Source organism: Equus quagga, chromosome 3, assembly GCF_021613505.1.
Source record: "Equus quagga isolate Etosha38 chromosome 3, UCLA_HA_Equagga_1.0, whole genome shotgun sequence".
In the NCBI taxonomy this organism is placed as follows: Eukaryota; Metazoa; Chordata; class Mammalia; order Perissodactyla; family Equidae; genus Equus; species Equus quagga.
The window spans coordinates 24,795,070-24,812,642 of record NC_060269.1 but is presented as its reverse complement, the minus strand read 5'-3'; positions in this window follow the sequence as shown (position 1 = coordinate 24,812,642).

Below are 17,573 nucleotides of genomic sequence, written 5' to 3'. Positions count from 1 at the left end.
CTCAATGGCATTCTGGCTTGTTACCTGGCCAGAGAAGCACGAAACATAAGTATATTGTCAGGAAAAACAGCTCATGTAGGGTAACTGCTGGGGTACATGCTCCCATTAACCTACCAGAGGGGAAATAAACCTAACTCTGAAAAAGTGGTAGAATTGTCAAGATAATGCTATATCAGTGAAAAATTCTGAAGCTTAAGTCACAGATATGAAGATACCGTACAAAAAACCTAACCAATCGTGTAAAAGTATTCTATATCACTCCAAATATTTTACTCATGCTATACTTACATCTGTGGTTAAAAAAATCTTCCTGACAATTTAATTGTGGCCAAAAAAAAAAGAAAAGAAAAATATATTAAAAGTGTTTTGTGCAAAATGTAGCACACTCAAAAATTACTTTTAATGGTATAATGTACCAAATAATGTTTTTCCTCAATTTATGCTTATAGTTTATAATTGCTTAATATTTATAGTGGAGAAAAAAGAAATATTTGGTGAATTGCCTACTCTGTGCCAGACAATAAGGCAGATGCCATTTTCTAATAACATCTACATGAAAACTTTATATCACTGCTTCTTAGCCTGTTTCCCAAAGCAGGAAATTGAGACTCACAGAGAATATGTAAGCTGACAAGGATGAAATATGTAATAGGTGTGTCGGTTGATATTTAATTCTCCATTGAGCTTTAATGGAGGTTATAGACTACTTCTGTAAAGAGAAGTTATAATCACTTCTATAGAGGTGTCAAATAGAGGTATGGGCCACTTCTATACATTTCCTTTCAAACGTTTGCTTATTCCTACCATAGAATTCCCCACACTGCAATGAAAAATCTGTTATTTATCTTTTGTGTTTTGTAAGTGTTATGAAAAGTCTCTATTGCCCAACTTACTGTAATTGTTTGGTATATCGTTACCTTCATTATTAGTATAAACAGTGAACATTGCAGTAAGTCACAGGAGCCAAAGGAGTTTACAGAGAGTTTGGGGAAAGATGGCAAGGGGGTGGCTGGGAAGAGGACTTAAGTTCATCAGGTTGGTTATAAGAGTCACCCCAAACATATAAAATGTTATTTAAGCAATATCACCAGCTGCCCTCAATGGTCACATGAATTTGGAATAACAACAAAGACTAAAAGTATAGTAATGCATTATATCTTTTATATTATCAGTGATTACAATATTTTTTAATTGCTTCAGTTACCATAGTTTCCTTTTCTAGATATTGATTCTAAAAGTTCACAGTAAGTACTTAAGTTTTAAGTGTAAGTAACATATCTGTTTATTGTAATGCTCAACACCTCAAAACCCATACCATATATTATTTGCTGTATATTTGGACAGTAACTTGGTAGTACGACTTGTTGTCCTCCAGTGGGTTCCAGTTGACTTTCTTTTTCCTTGTTGAGAAAAGAAACATATATTTCTTCACAATATTATGAAGATCTTCCAGAATCTGACTTTAGTGTATCTAGTCAATGCGATTTATTCTATTGTACATTTTTAAAAATAGAATTTTGTCCATTATATTCTTGTTCTAAATTAGAAAGATTACTTTAAGGATTATTTCAAAGCTGTCATTCTTTTCATTGTGTTCCTTGCTTGGGTCCTCTATTTTTTGTAACCCACATATTCTGCTTTCCAGTTTTATCTCTTTATGAAAAGAGTCCTTTAGAAGTTAATTACTTCAGCCTTATATGTCTGAAGATATCTTGACTTGTTCTCACATATTTGATTATTTTGGCTGGGTATTGACTTTTAAGTTCAAAATAATTTTCTTTTAGTTGTTTAGTTCATTGTTTTTCTAACATTTGATTTGTCTGATAACAGATCTGAAGCCACTCTAATTCTTATTACTCTTGTATATATATTTTTCCCATCTCTGAGAGATGTGAGGATTTTCTGAAAATTCAGCAGTGTGTAGAAAATATTGGTCTCATTTAATTCATCTTGCTTAATACCAGCCGGTCTTTTGTACAAAAGATTCAAATCTTTCTATAACTTGGAAAATATTCTTTTATTGTTTGTTTGATGATTTTTCTAACCTACCTTTATCACTTCTCTCTTTCTGTAACTTCTTTTAACTAAGTTAGATATTATTTATAGCTTTGTTCTCTACTACTTTTATATTGTTTCTATTGGGCCATTTACTTGTCTTTTTGCTCAACATTCTTGGAGATATATTTAATCTCTCAGGTTTTCTCCTGCTATTTTTAGTACTATATATATATTTTTAATTGTTAAATATTTATGAAACTTATTATGACATTATTCAACTGATAAATATATCAAAATGATCTCTTGAAATATTGAAAACAATAAAAAAAGGTTTGCTTCTTCCTTTATAGAAGGAAATTTCCTTTCTATACCACACTACAAAGAAAAATTTTATGTGAGATTTGCCAATGAAAAAGGGATTGTGTGGGCAAAAGTTTTCTGAAATATTACATCATTATATCCCCTTTATAGATATTCACAATTGATATTATAATATTAAATGTGAAAAGTAGTTCAGTAAAGAATCCATCTGTTGTGGTTAATAAATCTTTTGGAAAAATTATTTGATACTGGATCATTTTTCAATGCTTGTTAATATTTCTGTTCTACTGGACAGAACAGCTTGAATAATGTTCCCCCCCAAATAATAGTTGTAGAAGGTGCATTGAAATCTAAGTAAAATTGTTTTGCAAGAGTGTAAGTATGATATTGTAAAAGGAAATAATAAGAAAAAGTATTCTGGAATTAAAGGTTTTATTTTTTAAAGTGTTAGTTAAGCTTTGTCATACTTTCCGGAAGCATTTAGAAAAGCAATTTTATCCCATGTTTTAAGACATAGAACTTTGTTTCCTTTCTTGGCAGTGGAATATATTTAACATATTTCAGAATAAACAATAAGATTATGACCTTATTTGACAGAGATATTAAATATTAAGTTTGAGTCACTTTGTGTCACTGAAAACTTAATAAAAGAGAGAGTTCAGGTCAGTAATTCTCAGAAAGACAAGCATAGGTATGACTTATGAGACAGAATTAAGGATAAACGGAAGGCACCTCCTGGAAAGAGTTGATTTTGTCAGTTAAAAAATAATGCAAGTAATCAGCAAGTATAGTGTGCAGCATTCACTCTTTTTCATGAAATAGACCTCTACAGTCATTCACTATCAATAGGCAATAATCTGTTTAGAATAAAAGATAAGATCAAGTTTAGTCATATGTGTTGAGTTTTGAATAATGCAAACAAGTTACCCTAATTGCCTCATAAATTATTTCAATGAACATGCAACAGAGTAGTCAGAGCAATGAGCATTTGCATATATGAAGACCATATTTGTCCTTCAGAAAAACAAGTATGCTAGCATGTTGGATCGTACACTTTTACCTATTTTTCCTGATGAGATTTTGAATTTTATGCAAGGTTTGCACCTGTACATTTTATGAACTAAATATAGATAGTAGGTTTAGAAAGCTAAAGTTGATTCCATTGTTTATTACTATTATTGTAAAAATTTATATTTGTTTATATATCTATGAATATATATGTATTCAACAATTCAAATGATTTTTATTCTCTTACATATGTTGTGAAAGCAACAAAAGCAAAGTATTTGAAATATTTATTTTTATCATTTGTTATTCACATTTCAATTGAAAGCCTTAGTGTACAGAATAAGAAAGAATCATAGGATGTGAATATAACACTATTACCCTGGATTTTATATCCACTCACCTGCTTAATATAAGCTTTAATTTTTTCAAGCCACACTTCTCTTTCTGTCTCTCTCTTTCTCTCTAATAGCTCTGAATTTTCTGAATTTAGGACATGTACAATTGATAACATCTAACAATTAATTGTTTTTTGCTGGGTAGCCATTATGAAATGGTTGAAACTGCCTGTGCATATATGAAATTAGTTATATTTTCATAGTTTTTCACTTCAATTAATTTACATCGAGTTTTTATAACATAATTTTGGATTTAATTGCTTTCAAATGTCTTATAGAAGATGACATTCTGGTCATTCAAACAAATGATATTGGGTATTCCTAAAGGATGGGAAAAAGCAGCAGAATGTAATTTGATTTATCAGTAAAGAAAATACATGCCAATGGATAATAACTACAATTCCACATTTATTTGCAGAGCAATGAGGTTTACAGAACTTAGAAAGGAAGATACCAAGAAGTAGTGAAATCATAGTATGTTTCGTTACTGATATTCTTCTAAGGTGATTGGACAGAACATGCCAGGTAATAAAACTGAAGGAGAAAAGGTTGAGAAATCCCCTGAAAACTTTTGAAAGAAATTTTGAAACGTTAGCTTGATATGAGACATCTTGACAGTGCATCATTAAGGCATTGCATCAGTTCTTAATTGGCAGTATTATTGTTATTTTTGTGGCCCTACGTGCAAGAGTGATGCATCTTTCAGTTAAGAGTGTCTTGATCAAGTATGGTAGTGATTATACATTGCATTTCTAAGAGCTTCCTTCTATTGCTTCCACCATGTAAATATTTTTGGCATAATAAATTTTTAAATCTAACATTGATTCAATATTTTCTAGTTAATTTTGCCTGTCTCCCAAATAATGAATTACTTAAAGTGAAATACCATGTCTAGTCACACTTTATAAAGAAAATAATTTTAACCATGTACATAGGCATAAAAGAAATTAGGATATATATAATAGAGATTTAATATAATCTGTGTTTTCACTTCGTTAAGTTAACATCTGTTAAGTAGAGCCCAGGGTGTCAGATCATGAGCCATGTTCAGCAAAAGACTACAAGGGAATTGAGAAGTTTATTCCTCACAGGTTCTGGGGAAGTATACCCCATGCCTCGAGGGGCCACCTACGGGGGAAGTCAAAGCAGGGTGCAGAGAGGGCCATAGGACCTGGGGCACATACGTTTATTAGGGTGCCAGGGTGGAGTGCTTTGGAGTTTCCTGAATAAGTGGATTGGTCACCTCAAACCAAATAGTGGAGTTTTGGTAAGCTTGGGGAGAGGGGGTCTTTTCTAAGGGGAGCACAAAGGAAAAGCCCTGGGCCTGTGGAGGAGAGCGCTTATCATAAGGGCAGTTGGAGAGTCATATCAGGAACTTAAATTTGCTTGTAACTGTGCAGGCTGTTATGTAGGGCATGCGCTTGCATGAGGGACTGCTGTCAGTTTAGCCATCCTCCCTGCTCCCCGCCTCAAACAGCTTGGCCACACATAATGAACGCTAAGGCAGCAATATTACATTATGGAGTACTTTAGCTAAATCTCAACATCTATCTCCTATTTATCTGCAGAAATGTGAGGTTGAGAAAGTTATATGTTGAACTTACTTTCTTTTCCTCTATATCCAAATGGTAGCAGTCAGTTCAATCTAACAACCAATGACCATGGGCTAGTTTTTAAAGTGACATAGTAAAATTTTAATTTTAGTATCTTTTCACTATTTGAAAACAATCTGTACCAGTGTTAAATTGAGCATGCAATCATCAGCAATGATTAGGGGAAAGGAATAATACCAGTAAAAGGAGAGGAATCTCAGGCAAGTTTTAGAAAAAAATAATCAATGATAGATTTAATAATGTATAGAGAAAACTATGATATTTTTTAATTTATGAAATACTTATTATGTTTAATCCAAAAACTAAAAATATTTGTCACAGTCTATAGACTTTTGTCTCAGATGCTTAACAAATCTGGAAAATGAATCATAAACAAACACGTTTCCTGTTGGTTAAATGAAACAATGGCTGGATTTAGGCTTAGAAGGCTTCGGTCTTAGCCATTTTTTGTTATATTTCATTTTACCTTTCCTTCTACCTGAGATCTTAACTCTATGTTGAAAAAATAAAGAAAACACTGCCGACCTCGCAAAGGCTATTGTCAAGATCAAAATAGAGCATCATATGCAAAGGGGCTTTGTAAACTTTATCAAATGACAACAAGAGAGAAGTGTACTTGTGACAACAATGAAGATGCCAATGCAGTTGCTGTTGCTGCCACCAGGTTAAGTGGTGTATTGCCAGCATTACTCATTAGTACATTCATTCATTTAATAAATATATGTTGATCTAGTATTGTGCTAAATTCTGGCCATATTAGGGTGAACAAAAGAGATAACGTCTTTGCCTTCATGGTGCCCACTCTTTTAGATGATGGCAATGACTGAATGGGAGGAGGGAGATGGTGTTAGAAGGCATCAAGACAAATTAACCTTAAAACTCCAGATGAAGTATGGCAGAAAGGGGAAACGTGTATGTGGAATGCCTTGAAATGGGACTGAATGGCAGCCAATGTGGCTGGAGGATAAGGAGAAAGAATGAGAGGCAGACAAGGTTCAGATATTCTTAAGAGCTAGCCTAAGTAATTAGGATGTTTATCCATAGGACAGTGGAGAGCCACTGAAGGATTTTAAGCAGAAGATTCATATCGTGTAATTTGCATTTTAAAAAAACCACAAAACTTCGCATGGCTTACTGATTTTAATAAGTTGTTTGTCACTACCAGACTAAACTGGGTTTTTCCAATACAAAATAAAAGTCAAAAAAAGCTTTGGTGTCAATAAAGGGTAATTGAAAAGAACAGCCATGCCACTGAAATAAGGATTCAAATTTATCAAAGGAAACCCAAAGCTTATTTTTGAAAATATGTCTGATTACATAAATGGAACATTGTCTATATGCCTTACCCTAATTTTAAATGGCTATGAGAATATCCAATGGACAAGATTAGGAAAAGCAGTTGGAACTCCCTTCTTCTTTATTTTTATATGTATTTTATTTATTTTATTTATCACAGAAATAAATTTAAATTTTATTACCTTCTCTTTTTAAATGACTAAGTTAAATGGTCATGTTATAATATCCTAAAGATGCTTCAGACTCTGTTTTATGGGGTGATTTATAAAAGGCCCAGGGTCATCTCAGGCATTTGAAAGTATCCTGAAATGTTTATTAATGGCCTCATAAACTATGCTCATCCTGTTTTGCTGCTGAATACTTGGTGGTTGGAAAAAAGACGCTCAGTTCATTACCAGATAAAATCAGGAAATATTCTAAAAGCATATACCTTACTTATTTCTGACAAATATAAAACTATATGCTTTAAATCATCAATAAAGATTAGTGTACAAAGAGCTTACTAAAAATCATCTGACTCTGGGACTGAGAAGCCATTATTTATTTATTTTTTTGGTGAGGAAGATTGGCCCTGAGCTAGCATTTGTGCCAATCTTCCTCTACTTTGTATTTGGGATGCCACCACAGCATGGCTTGATGGGTGGTGTGTGGATCTGCGCTGGGGGTCCGAACCCGCAAGCCCTGGGCTGCCAAAGTCGAGTGCATGAACTTAACCACTATGCCACCTGGCTGGCCCCCAAGAAGCCATTATTTTTATATCCATAGGTTAAGATAATTATTAAAGGCAATCAGTGGCTATTTTCAAATATGTTTTCAGCATTTGTTTATTTAGAAAGTAAAAATATGTTTTGAGCATTTGTTTATTTGGAAAGTAAAAATGTGTTTTGAGCATTTGTTTATTTAGAAAGTAAAAATTCATTTATTTAGAAAGTAAAAAAGTTTATATTATCTTCTTCTTTCAATAAGATGATACATGATAGATATAATTAGAATCTTAGGAGATTCAGAAACACCATAAAAATAGTGATATGTTAGAGTTCTTATAAGCGATTTCTGTTTTCAATGACTAATTTCTAATTTATGGATTTTGAACATAGTAAAATAGAGAAAAGTGTAGGAAGAGCAATAACCAATATTGCTTTTTTTGGGTAGATAAAATCTATCCAATTGTCATAATCAATATATATTCTAAGTTTAGTAATATCATAGTTAATATATATTCTAAATTTTCTGAGCAAATGTTTCCAAGAATCCTACCAGGTATTTGCATATTATTAAGCTATCTGGCATAATGAAATTATATTTCAAATGTTCAGCCTGAAATATCTGAAACTATTAGCTTGAAAATTAGACTGATTCATAATGCTTATAAGCACAGGCTTTTAGTACTTAAGAAAAAAGGTAAGAAACCTGTAAAGCTCCCAAATTGGAAAAACATAAATGGTTCAAGAATCCTCCTGTCCATTTAGACACTTAAAATTCATGAAGCATACACAAGTAGCTCAGATTTTTTAAAAATCTGTTCTCTTCAATTACATCTAGTTTTGCTCATTAAAGTAATCTAGAAATCATTTTACTTGTCTACCTAAAGACCAAGGGGCATAATTATAAAAGTAACATTCACTATTTCTATTCAAAAAAACTGTCTTAAATTAGATGAAATAGAGATCTTTTTCAAGTAAAATATAAGAAAAACTGTATGTGATACATGACACAAAACCAAAAAAATTAGATTTTAAAGACTAAAAGATTAATAACAGTGCATAATTGAGCCAAAAATAAATATTATTTTTCCCCAGTGGAAAAATAAGTATTCCCAAAATATAACTGAGTACAATAATTTCTTGTTAGACTATTTTAGATATCTTTCCAGAGTATTTTGTTTTATTTTACTTTGTGGCTGCGCTCAGACTCTTTCATTCGTGTTTGGCCACTTACCTCTTGTTTATTCTTCCCTTTTTCCTCCCTGTGTACAATGCACATCAGAGAATGCATGTAGTAACTCAAAATGATGGTTTTGAGGAAGCTGTGCTGGGCTATATTTTATGGGAAGGTGATGGAATAACTAATGTGGGCAAGATATATAGAAATCCCTGCAGGGGAAGGAGACTAGCACAAGCACTGAAAGCAATATTGTTGGAGTACAGAAGGAGTGTGTAATGAGACAAGGTGGGAAATATAGGCTAGGGCCAGGCCGTGCAAGGCCTAAACACTAGTCTATGAACAATGAACAATGCATTTTAAGTATAGCATTTAGGGTGACTGGATCAAAATTGTGATTTATAAGGTCCCATTCTTGGGGAAAGCATACCTTTTGGAGACTATGAAGCTATGTTTGGAAAAGGAGGTAAGAATGGAAATTAGAAGCATAGGAGGCTGTTTGTGGAGACTGGGAGAGAGATATTAATGATTTGAGAGGGAGATAGAGAGAAGTCGGTATATTTGAGGCATATTGGAGGTTATAAGACCAGGATTTTTCAATGAAACAGACCTTGTTGCAAGGAAGAGAAGGCTACTACATGATACTTATTAGCTTTCTGACTGTGGTCCTCCATAGACAGTAATAACTACGGGGATTCTAAAATTGATGTTTTTAAGTCAAAACACTATTAGTAGCTTCCAACTCTTATATGTAACTGGTCACTCAACATCTACACTTAGCTGTCTCACAGTTACTTTGAATTCATTAAATGTAATACCGATTTCATGACCTTTCACCCCATAAGTATCCCCTTCTTAGTAGGTGTTCCCTGTTTTCGTACAGTATTCGCTCACTAACTGCTCACTCCCTCTTGACTGACTTCACTTCTAGTTGTAGTGTGTGAAGAGAAGTGGGAAGTGGGGAGAAGAGAAAATTCTTCTCTTTTGCTCTTAAAGTACTCAAGGGCACTTAGCCTTAGGTACATCTATTGGATGAGGCAAAAGGGAACGGGAGGTCACCTGGGTCATGATGGGTATGTTGCATAGGAGTGAACAGAAAGGTGCTGAAACTTAATCTGCTTTTATGGGCATTATGAAATTTCAATTTTGAATCTTTTTTTCAGTAAAATTACTAGGGGATCATTGAAAGATTCTCATGGTATGATATTTCATGTATTACTATGTTAAGTCTTTTCAGTTAGTTAATGATTTTGATCTTTTCAATTAGTTAATAATTTTACTAAAATCGAATTTCAAGTAGATCCTATTTGCCCTAAAAAGATATCCCTAAAACAATAAATTACTCAGAGTCTAGATCTGGGGTTGATTTATCCTATCATCTTAATACAAAGATTGATTTTAATATATAAACAGTGAGAAGCCACAAATGAGACTCCAGTGACTCAAGTGAAGTTGATAAATGCCGTAACATCTGCACTAATGATAACTGTGTTGGATGGTGTGTGGTAAACATAGCATTAATACTTGATGAGTTCAATATATAAGGTAAGTTTCAATGTAAAGTTAGGAATTAGATTTTGGAAAATAGGAAGGTTTTTATTATTAAAAGATGTTTACTAGCACACGATTTTCCTAGTGAACGTATGGTAAGAATGGAACAGAGTGAAGATTTAAAGCCACTGTTGAATTGACAATTTCCTATAAAAGAAGCCTTGATGCATATCAGGGTAAAGAAAAACCTCTTTATTCTGAAAACTAATTAAAAGTCCTTTGGTTTTTAGCATTTTAAAAAATTTGTTTTGAATTTGAAAACCTTTAAAAGGGGGTATAACATTGAGGATGCTTTCAGCAGGAAACGTGGGCTCTAAAATGTTGAGGAACATTAGTGTAGACAGAAAGACTATAGAGACAGAGCCAGCATCAGAAACAGGATAGCTTTGCGGAAGACAAGGTTTAAGAATGCATGTGAGTTTAAGGCTGTTTCCACTAATCACTTTAGTCACACAGTCATTCAAGACAGACAACCAGTTTGACTGGCTTTTTGACCTTATGATGTTTGACCAAATTGATTCAACAATTCAATTGAAATGGCAGGATCACAAACAGTTTTAGGCTCTGCAAATGCTATCTATAATTTCAAGTCAATGGACAGCATTCATTATGTGCAGAGGCTGTGTATAATGCAATAATTATTTTAAACCTTTTCTCCTCTCCTAAACCTGCTAATCCTGCTCTTCCCCCTTCACTCTCAAGATAACCTTGCTTCCTACTTCAGAGACAAAATGTACAAAAGAATTCTATTAATACATGGTACTTGCACAAATTTTAACTGCCAGTTATGGTCTCTTTTGACAAATATCCCTGACTTTCAGCGATTTCAACATGCTTATAAACTGATAGCTTAATTTTTTGTTATTGTTATTCCTTTCATTTGAAATATGAAATGTGGATTTCACTCAGCAGAATGTTCTTTTGAGGAAAATACTCCAAGATTTCAAACATTTCTCCACTAGAACAAATTTTTCTTCTCTGAATCCAGTTCTCTTCTGGACTATATTTCTTTTTACTAATTAAACATTTCTCCTGTAGTTTTTTTAAATCTCTGACATAGTGATTCTATGACTATAGAATGGTATTACTAATTCTGTTTATTCTAATTTTTTAACCGAAAATAGAAAGACCAGAAAAGACAAAAAATTAAAAAAGAAAAATTATTTTGTAATTTCCTCGTGCTAGATTTCTTAGCATACACTTTAGCACCTATGTGAAGAATAAGGTTAAAAATATAATAGGAACTCTTATGGATAAAACTTCTAAAATGCTAACTTATGGCCCTAAGACTCTTGTTTCAGTACAGAAATTAGGCTACAATTCCCAGTTGCTTTACAGAATAAATTGGTAACTAATTCCACATTTGTGTGATTTCAGCATGATTTGGATTCATTCAGGGAAATACATTTTCCTTATTCTTGATAGAAAGTAATACGCAAGGAAGCCTATTTGACTATAATATATTAGACATTGTAATAGGATGGTTACAATCTGTAACCTTAGAAATAAAATTGTAGCTGCAGTCATAGCATCTTTGTTCTCTGGAAAGCCAGCCAATTCTTGAATAAAGGGAACAATGGTGTTCATCAGATCATGCTAACAACACAAAATGACGTGGCCTGTTCTATGAAAGTCTCTCTATAGAATTCACCTAGGCAATCAAAGATATATTTATTTTGCATTTGAAAATGTTCATATTTTAATGAGAATGTCTCATGAAAGTCATGGAAAGTAAATACAAAAATGTTCACTGCCTGCGTATTTGAATAAATCATACTATTCAATTAGTGGAGAAAAAATAGATCCATCAATTTTGATTTAATCTCCTCCTTGTGTTTTTCAGAAGAATAACATAAATAAAAACAGTAGAATTATTCACGAACTACCAAATTAAAAAAAGAACTCCAACCATAAACCAAAGCAAAACATAAAAATAGAACACAATGGTAAATTTGCCTAAATAACAGCCAGTTGTATTCCGTGCTTCACATTTTAAAAGACGTTAGTGAGGTTTATTTACTAAGGTGGGAAAGGAAAAAAAATTCCCTTTGCCTATCTTTCCTTCAAACCCAGGCGGTTCTCTTTATTTCTGGCCATGGACAAAAGAATGGCGTCCTTACCAGTAGCCTTCTGCCAGGAACACACTAAGGAGCCCAGAATTAGTACTTGGGGCCATGATATTTGGCTCTACCTCCACCCGTTAGTCTCTGGGATTTAATTTACTTTTCTCTCCCACTTCCTGATGTGTAAATGAAGAACAAAAATGCCCAGCTATGTGATTCAAAGATACAATAAAATATATATGAAAGTCTTTTTTATAAAATGAAAAACATCAAAGTCACATAAGATAATCATAACAATATGCTTTCTAAACTGAGATACAAAAAAGATGTTCTTCAAGAACACCTTGAAGTTGGGTTGAACATGCCTATCTCCAGCTGTTTATCTGTTACTGTTCAGTACTGTTTCAGAACTATTCACCCAACAAATGCACAAGCAATGTTACTACACATAGAACTGAAACATTTTCCCCTTGTGCGGTAGTAAACATTGTTTTCCTCCATACAAAGGGGATTACAAGTCAGTGTTTGATAATATTTATCATCTATGAACTATACTTATTTCTTTCACAAAATGTATATTTTCTTAATTCTTTAGTAAAAGGGAATAAAGATTTCTGTCTAAGGAAGGAAGGCATTTGTTTGTAATTAACTGTAAAATCCTAGGAGTCAGAGACACCCAAGTTAGAGTAATGTCTCTACCTCTTACTAACTTTAAGCAATGAGGGGGTTACTGAACTGCTGCAAGGCTCAGTTATGCCATAAAATGGTGATAATACTACCTACCATGGAAGGTCGTGAAGATTAAATACAAAAATGTATATAAATTTTGGCACAAGGGCCAACAGGGGTGAAACATATAAAACTGGCAATTATTAGGATTATAATCTAGTTTCTGATATTTCACAACAGCTATCAAGTTTAGTCAACTTAGATAAATTTCCTAGCCATTAATATATAAAATGAAATATTGATTGGGTAAATGTATGATGGCCACTTCTAGCTTCACGAATCCAAGAACCTCTTCTAAACCAAGATATTTTATAGTAGTGACCAGCTACTTCAATTAGAGAAGGGGCTTTGTCTCCATTTAATTCATGAAGGAGACTCCTCGGAAGTATTAATCACTTATGTCGGTTCATCTTTAGAGCAGGGGTCCACAAACTTTTTCTGTAAAGGGCCCCATCGTTATTATTTTAGGCTTTGCAGGTCGTAAGGTCTCTGTTTCAACTAGTCAACTGTCCTGTTGTAGTACAAAAAAGCAGTAGACATTATGTAAACCAATGTTTAATAAAATTTTATTTATTGACACATTTGAATTTTGTATAATTTTAACATGACGCTAAATCTTATTCTTTTGATTTTTCTTCAATCACTTAAAAATATAAAAATCATTCTTAGATCACTGGCTGTATAAAACAGGCAGTGGGCTGGATTTGACCCACGCCATAGAGCACTAAAGGGCTGTTGAGACTAAATCCCAGCTTTTAAAAGTGAAGTTCTTTGCCTCATAAGAAAATTTCTAATTAATTGACTTCATTAAAAAAATTCTTTATCATAGAATATAAATATCTGTGGTACGTGTTTCTTGAATTATATTATGACTGCTTACATAGCAGATGAAAGACCAAAAAGTAGTTGGAAATTTGTATTCTTCACTAAATTACAAAACAAATCAATACTGCTTTCTCTTGAGAGGTAGCACCATTTTCAACAAAGCAAAGAAAAAAAAGTGAAACATTTTTATTGCCTCTCCGTGTACATAGATGATGACTGTGGGGTCTGTTCAGTACGCAGCCACACATCGTTACACACTGAGACACTGTTAATAATGCATACCCAAACTGCTGCAGGACCAAAATATTTGTAGACCTTGGGAAACCAGCACAAACTGCTCTTTGTGTAAGATTCATGAAAAGAAAAACAAACTTCCTGATGACATGGTTAGCAAATTGTCTTCAGAATTAAAGAAAAAAGGGAGAATGTAGTTTTTCAAATCGAAAGGCAAAATTCAGTATTAATTAGTGAGTGGGGTATGAGGCACATGGGAATATTTTGTGCAGTGGCTTACTTACCTTGACCTATTTAATTAAGAAGGAAAAGCTTTAGAAAGTATTTACAAATTAGTGGATCATTTTCTTTTGTCACTTTTTTGAGGTGGTTTTATGGTTGTTGCCTTTTTTTTCTTATGTTTGTAAGGAGTTATAAAGAAAAACTCCCTCTAGGAGGAAGGTTCTTTATCCTACGTTGAAACAGTATTGATATAATCCACAGAGCAGGACAGTGACAAAGAGAGTTCAAATTTAGCCTTTCCTTTGCATTTTTCTTTCATTTAGACCAATTATATGTTCTCATATCTGTGATGGGAAATCAAATCAAATTCATGATATTGTGTAGCGATGTTAGAATTATCGTCACTCAAATGTTGTCACACTGAAACCTATAGTTTGCTGCACTTCCTGGCTAAATTTCACCTTGACTGTGCTAGACAATGTGCCATTTTTAATTATTCCACAGGGAAAGATCCTGACTTTGACAGCTATTGTAGGGGAACACTGGCATAACTTTCTGACGTGTGAGCCTTGTTGTTGGCTGCTTCTACCTGGCATGGAAATTTGACATAAAAATAATTAAAGTTTAGGCAAAATTATTGCTTAAAGGACCTCATTAACCTAAAGGTGAATGATTTTTCCTTGATTCTTTTTGTGTATTCCATGTTTTTGTCCTTTGTATTTAGTATCAACCATATATATGTTTTTTGAGTTTGTTTTTGTTTTTGGTGAGGAAGATTGGCCCTGAGCTCACATCCGTGCCAGTCTTCCTTCATTTTGTATGTGGGACGCTTCCACAGCATGCTTGATAAGCAATGTGTAGGTTTGCGCCTGGGATCCAAAGCAGTGAAATCAGAGCCGCCAAAATGGAGCGCACCAGCTTAACCGCTATGCCACTGGGCTGACCCTTCGATAGTATATTTTTACACCATTCATAAATTAACTATTTCAGAAAACTGGCCACTTTCTTATTACATTTGGAGGATAATACTGCCATATGGGAGAAAGGTGTAATTGTACATGATGATTTTTGTATCACAGACCCTGATTTTCATCTGATTCTTGCTCTTGAGAAACAATAAGAGAGGAAAAGGGAAAGATCCTTATTCCTCAATCCTAAAATCGTCACCCTCTTTTTACCTGACCAAACTCAGAACCTGTTTGGGGAGTGAAATGCTGTATGGAATAATGAGATGGGGGAGTAAGGCAGAAGTCTCAGAGAACCTTGCAGGAACTTCTGAGAGGCTAGTGTGTGCTATTCATACATGGTGGTTGAGAGGCCAACACCTGGACTCAGGAAACCTGGGTTCAAATCCTAGCTTTACTTGTCCGTGTAATTTTGCAAATGCTGTCTCACATCTCTAAGCTTCTAATTACTCACTTAAGAAACAACCGATCACTTAATCCATAGAATTGTTATGAGGATTATATATGTGATTATACATAACATTTTGAAAGTTATGAGTCAAAAACCCCCTCTTCTTGCTCCTTTTTTGTATTTAACCAATAGAAACAATTTAAAAATAGAAAAATAAATGGGAATCAAAATGTTAGCTGTATTAATGGTCAAATGTATATCTTATAAAATTGTAAATGCAGCTATGCCTTCAATGTGAAGCCTAAAGGAACCTCTGATTCTCTCTCTAAATTGGCTTTGATCCCTGCCATTGGTCTACAAATCTAAATTTGTGGATGCAGGACTGAAGATCCCCTACAGTCTGGGCAGAGAAAGAGAGATTAGCAGGGGGTGAAGGGTGGAGATGGGCAGAGATGCCAAATGCTTGAAGACTGATACAAAGGAAAGAGCCAATAATGAGAGCCAAGTGTGTCTGTGTGGAGGAAAGGACAAAACAGCAGGAGACCAAAGCAAGTGGAAGCAGAGACTGTTTCATTGTGCCTGACATCCTCCAGACACTATGGCTCAATATCAGGCCCTGTGTCAGCTGAAATATTCTTCCTACCTCAAGAAGTAGAGAAAATATCCTCAGAAGGACAGAACATAGAAAGCTCCTTTGTCTACGGATTGAGATAGGTAAACAGTGTAAGAAAAAATAAATATTCCTCAACTACAGGGAAAAAATTGTGTTTCATTAATTAACTAATTTATTCATTCATTCCTTTTGAAAAAGTTTGCCTTTTAGTCCTGTAAATCTTTATTGAAAACTACTATCTAGAATTTCTGTTCCTTTGTGTCTCTCTAAAAGTACCCACTACTTGGCATTGCTAGAATCAAAATTAAATTATAAGAGAGGAAGGGGATCTGATATGCATAAACATTTAAATGCTTTCCTAGAGGGAAACAAACAGAATTCTGCTCCTGATCATTGGAGGCTAAAGTTAGGAAACTTGTATTGGTGGGCAGGTTGGCTCAGAGCATGAAAGTGCAAGAGTCCTGATGCCAAATTACCTGAAGGCAACAGGAGTCTAGGCTGTTGAGCTAGGAGTATATAAGATGAGGAGTATATATTCTTTGGAGAATAACTACTATCTTCCTTGTCTGTTGCTGATGCCAGAAGCTTTTCCAGAAGACCTAGTGCATTGCTTGAATTTTAAGAATAAAATATGAGAATAGGTAAATAGAGAATGGAGATCAACACAAAGAAACATAATTGAGCTTGGCCTACAGAGAGTTAAGGTCTCTTCGCTATGTAGGATTATCATAGTTTGTGCTAGGTCCCAGACCAGGAAGGCATTATTATAAAGAGGGCCATTAATGGCTGTTGTTCTGTGGAGGACTGGAGTTCAAGAGGGGCACTGTGTGGCATCAAGGAGCAAAGACAAGAAAGCAAAGTTCAGTGATTTTTTTTTTGTGAGGAAGATTGGCCCTGAGCTAACATCTGTTGCCAATCTTCCTCTGTTTTATATGTGGGAGGCCACCACAGCATTGCTTGATGAGCAGTGTGTAGGTCTGCACCTGGGATCCGAACCCACAGAGCCTGGGCCACTGAAGTGGAATGTGCATACTTAACCACTGTGCTTCTGGGCTGGCCCCAGGGACTTTAGGCAAATGGTTTCTAGTTTAATTGTGGAAGTCATTCAGATCACTATTATGGATTCCGTAATCTTCCATAGTTTTAGAAAATCTGAAAACTATGCCAAGAGTTAGATACTGGTTTTCATCCTAGTTTGGTATGTGAAAGATTTATTATACTTTATTTGAAAAAATAAAAGAAATATATAGAACTTGTGCTCTGAATTTGTGTAGTAGGCCGTACTTTACATAGCCTGACATATGGTGAGTACTTAATAAATGTCTACTAAACCGTATGTGCTATTTATAAGAAGAAATAATTACGTTTGGGGAAAGATTTTTAGTTGTGAATCTCATGGAGAAAAGAATAATTGCAGTATGAAAATTGACTCTAAGATTACTTTAAAAAAGACATACACACACAAAGC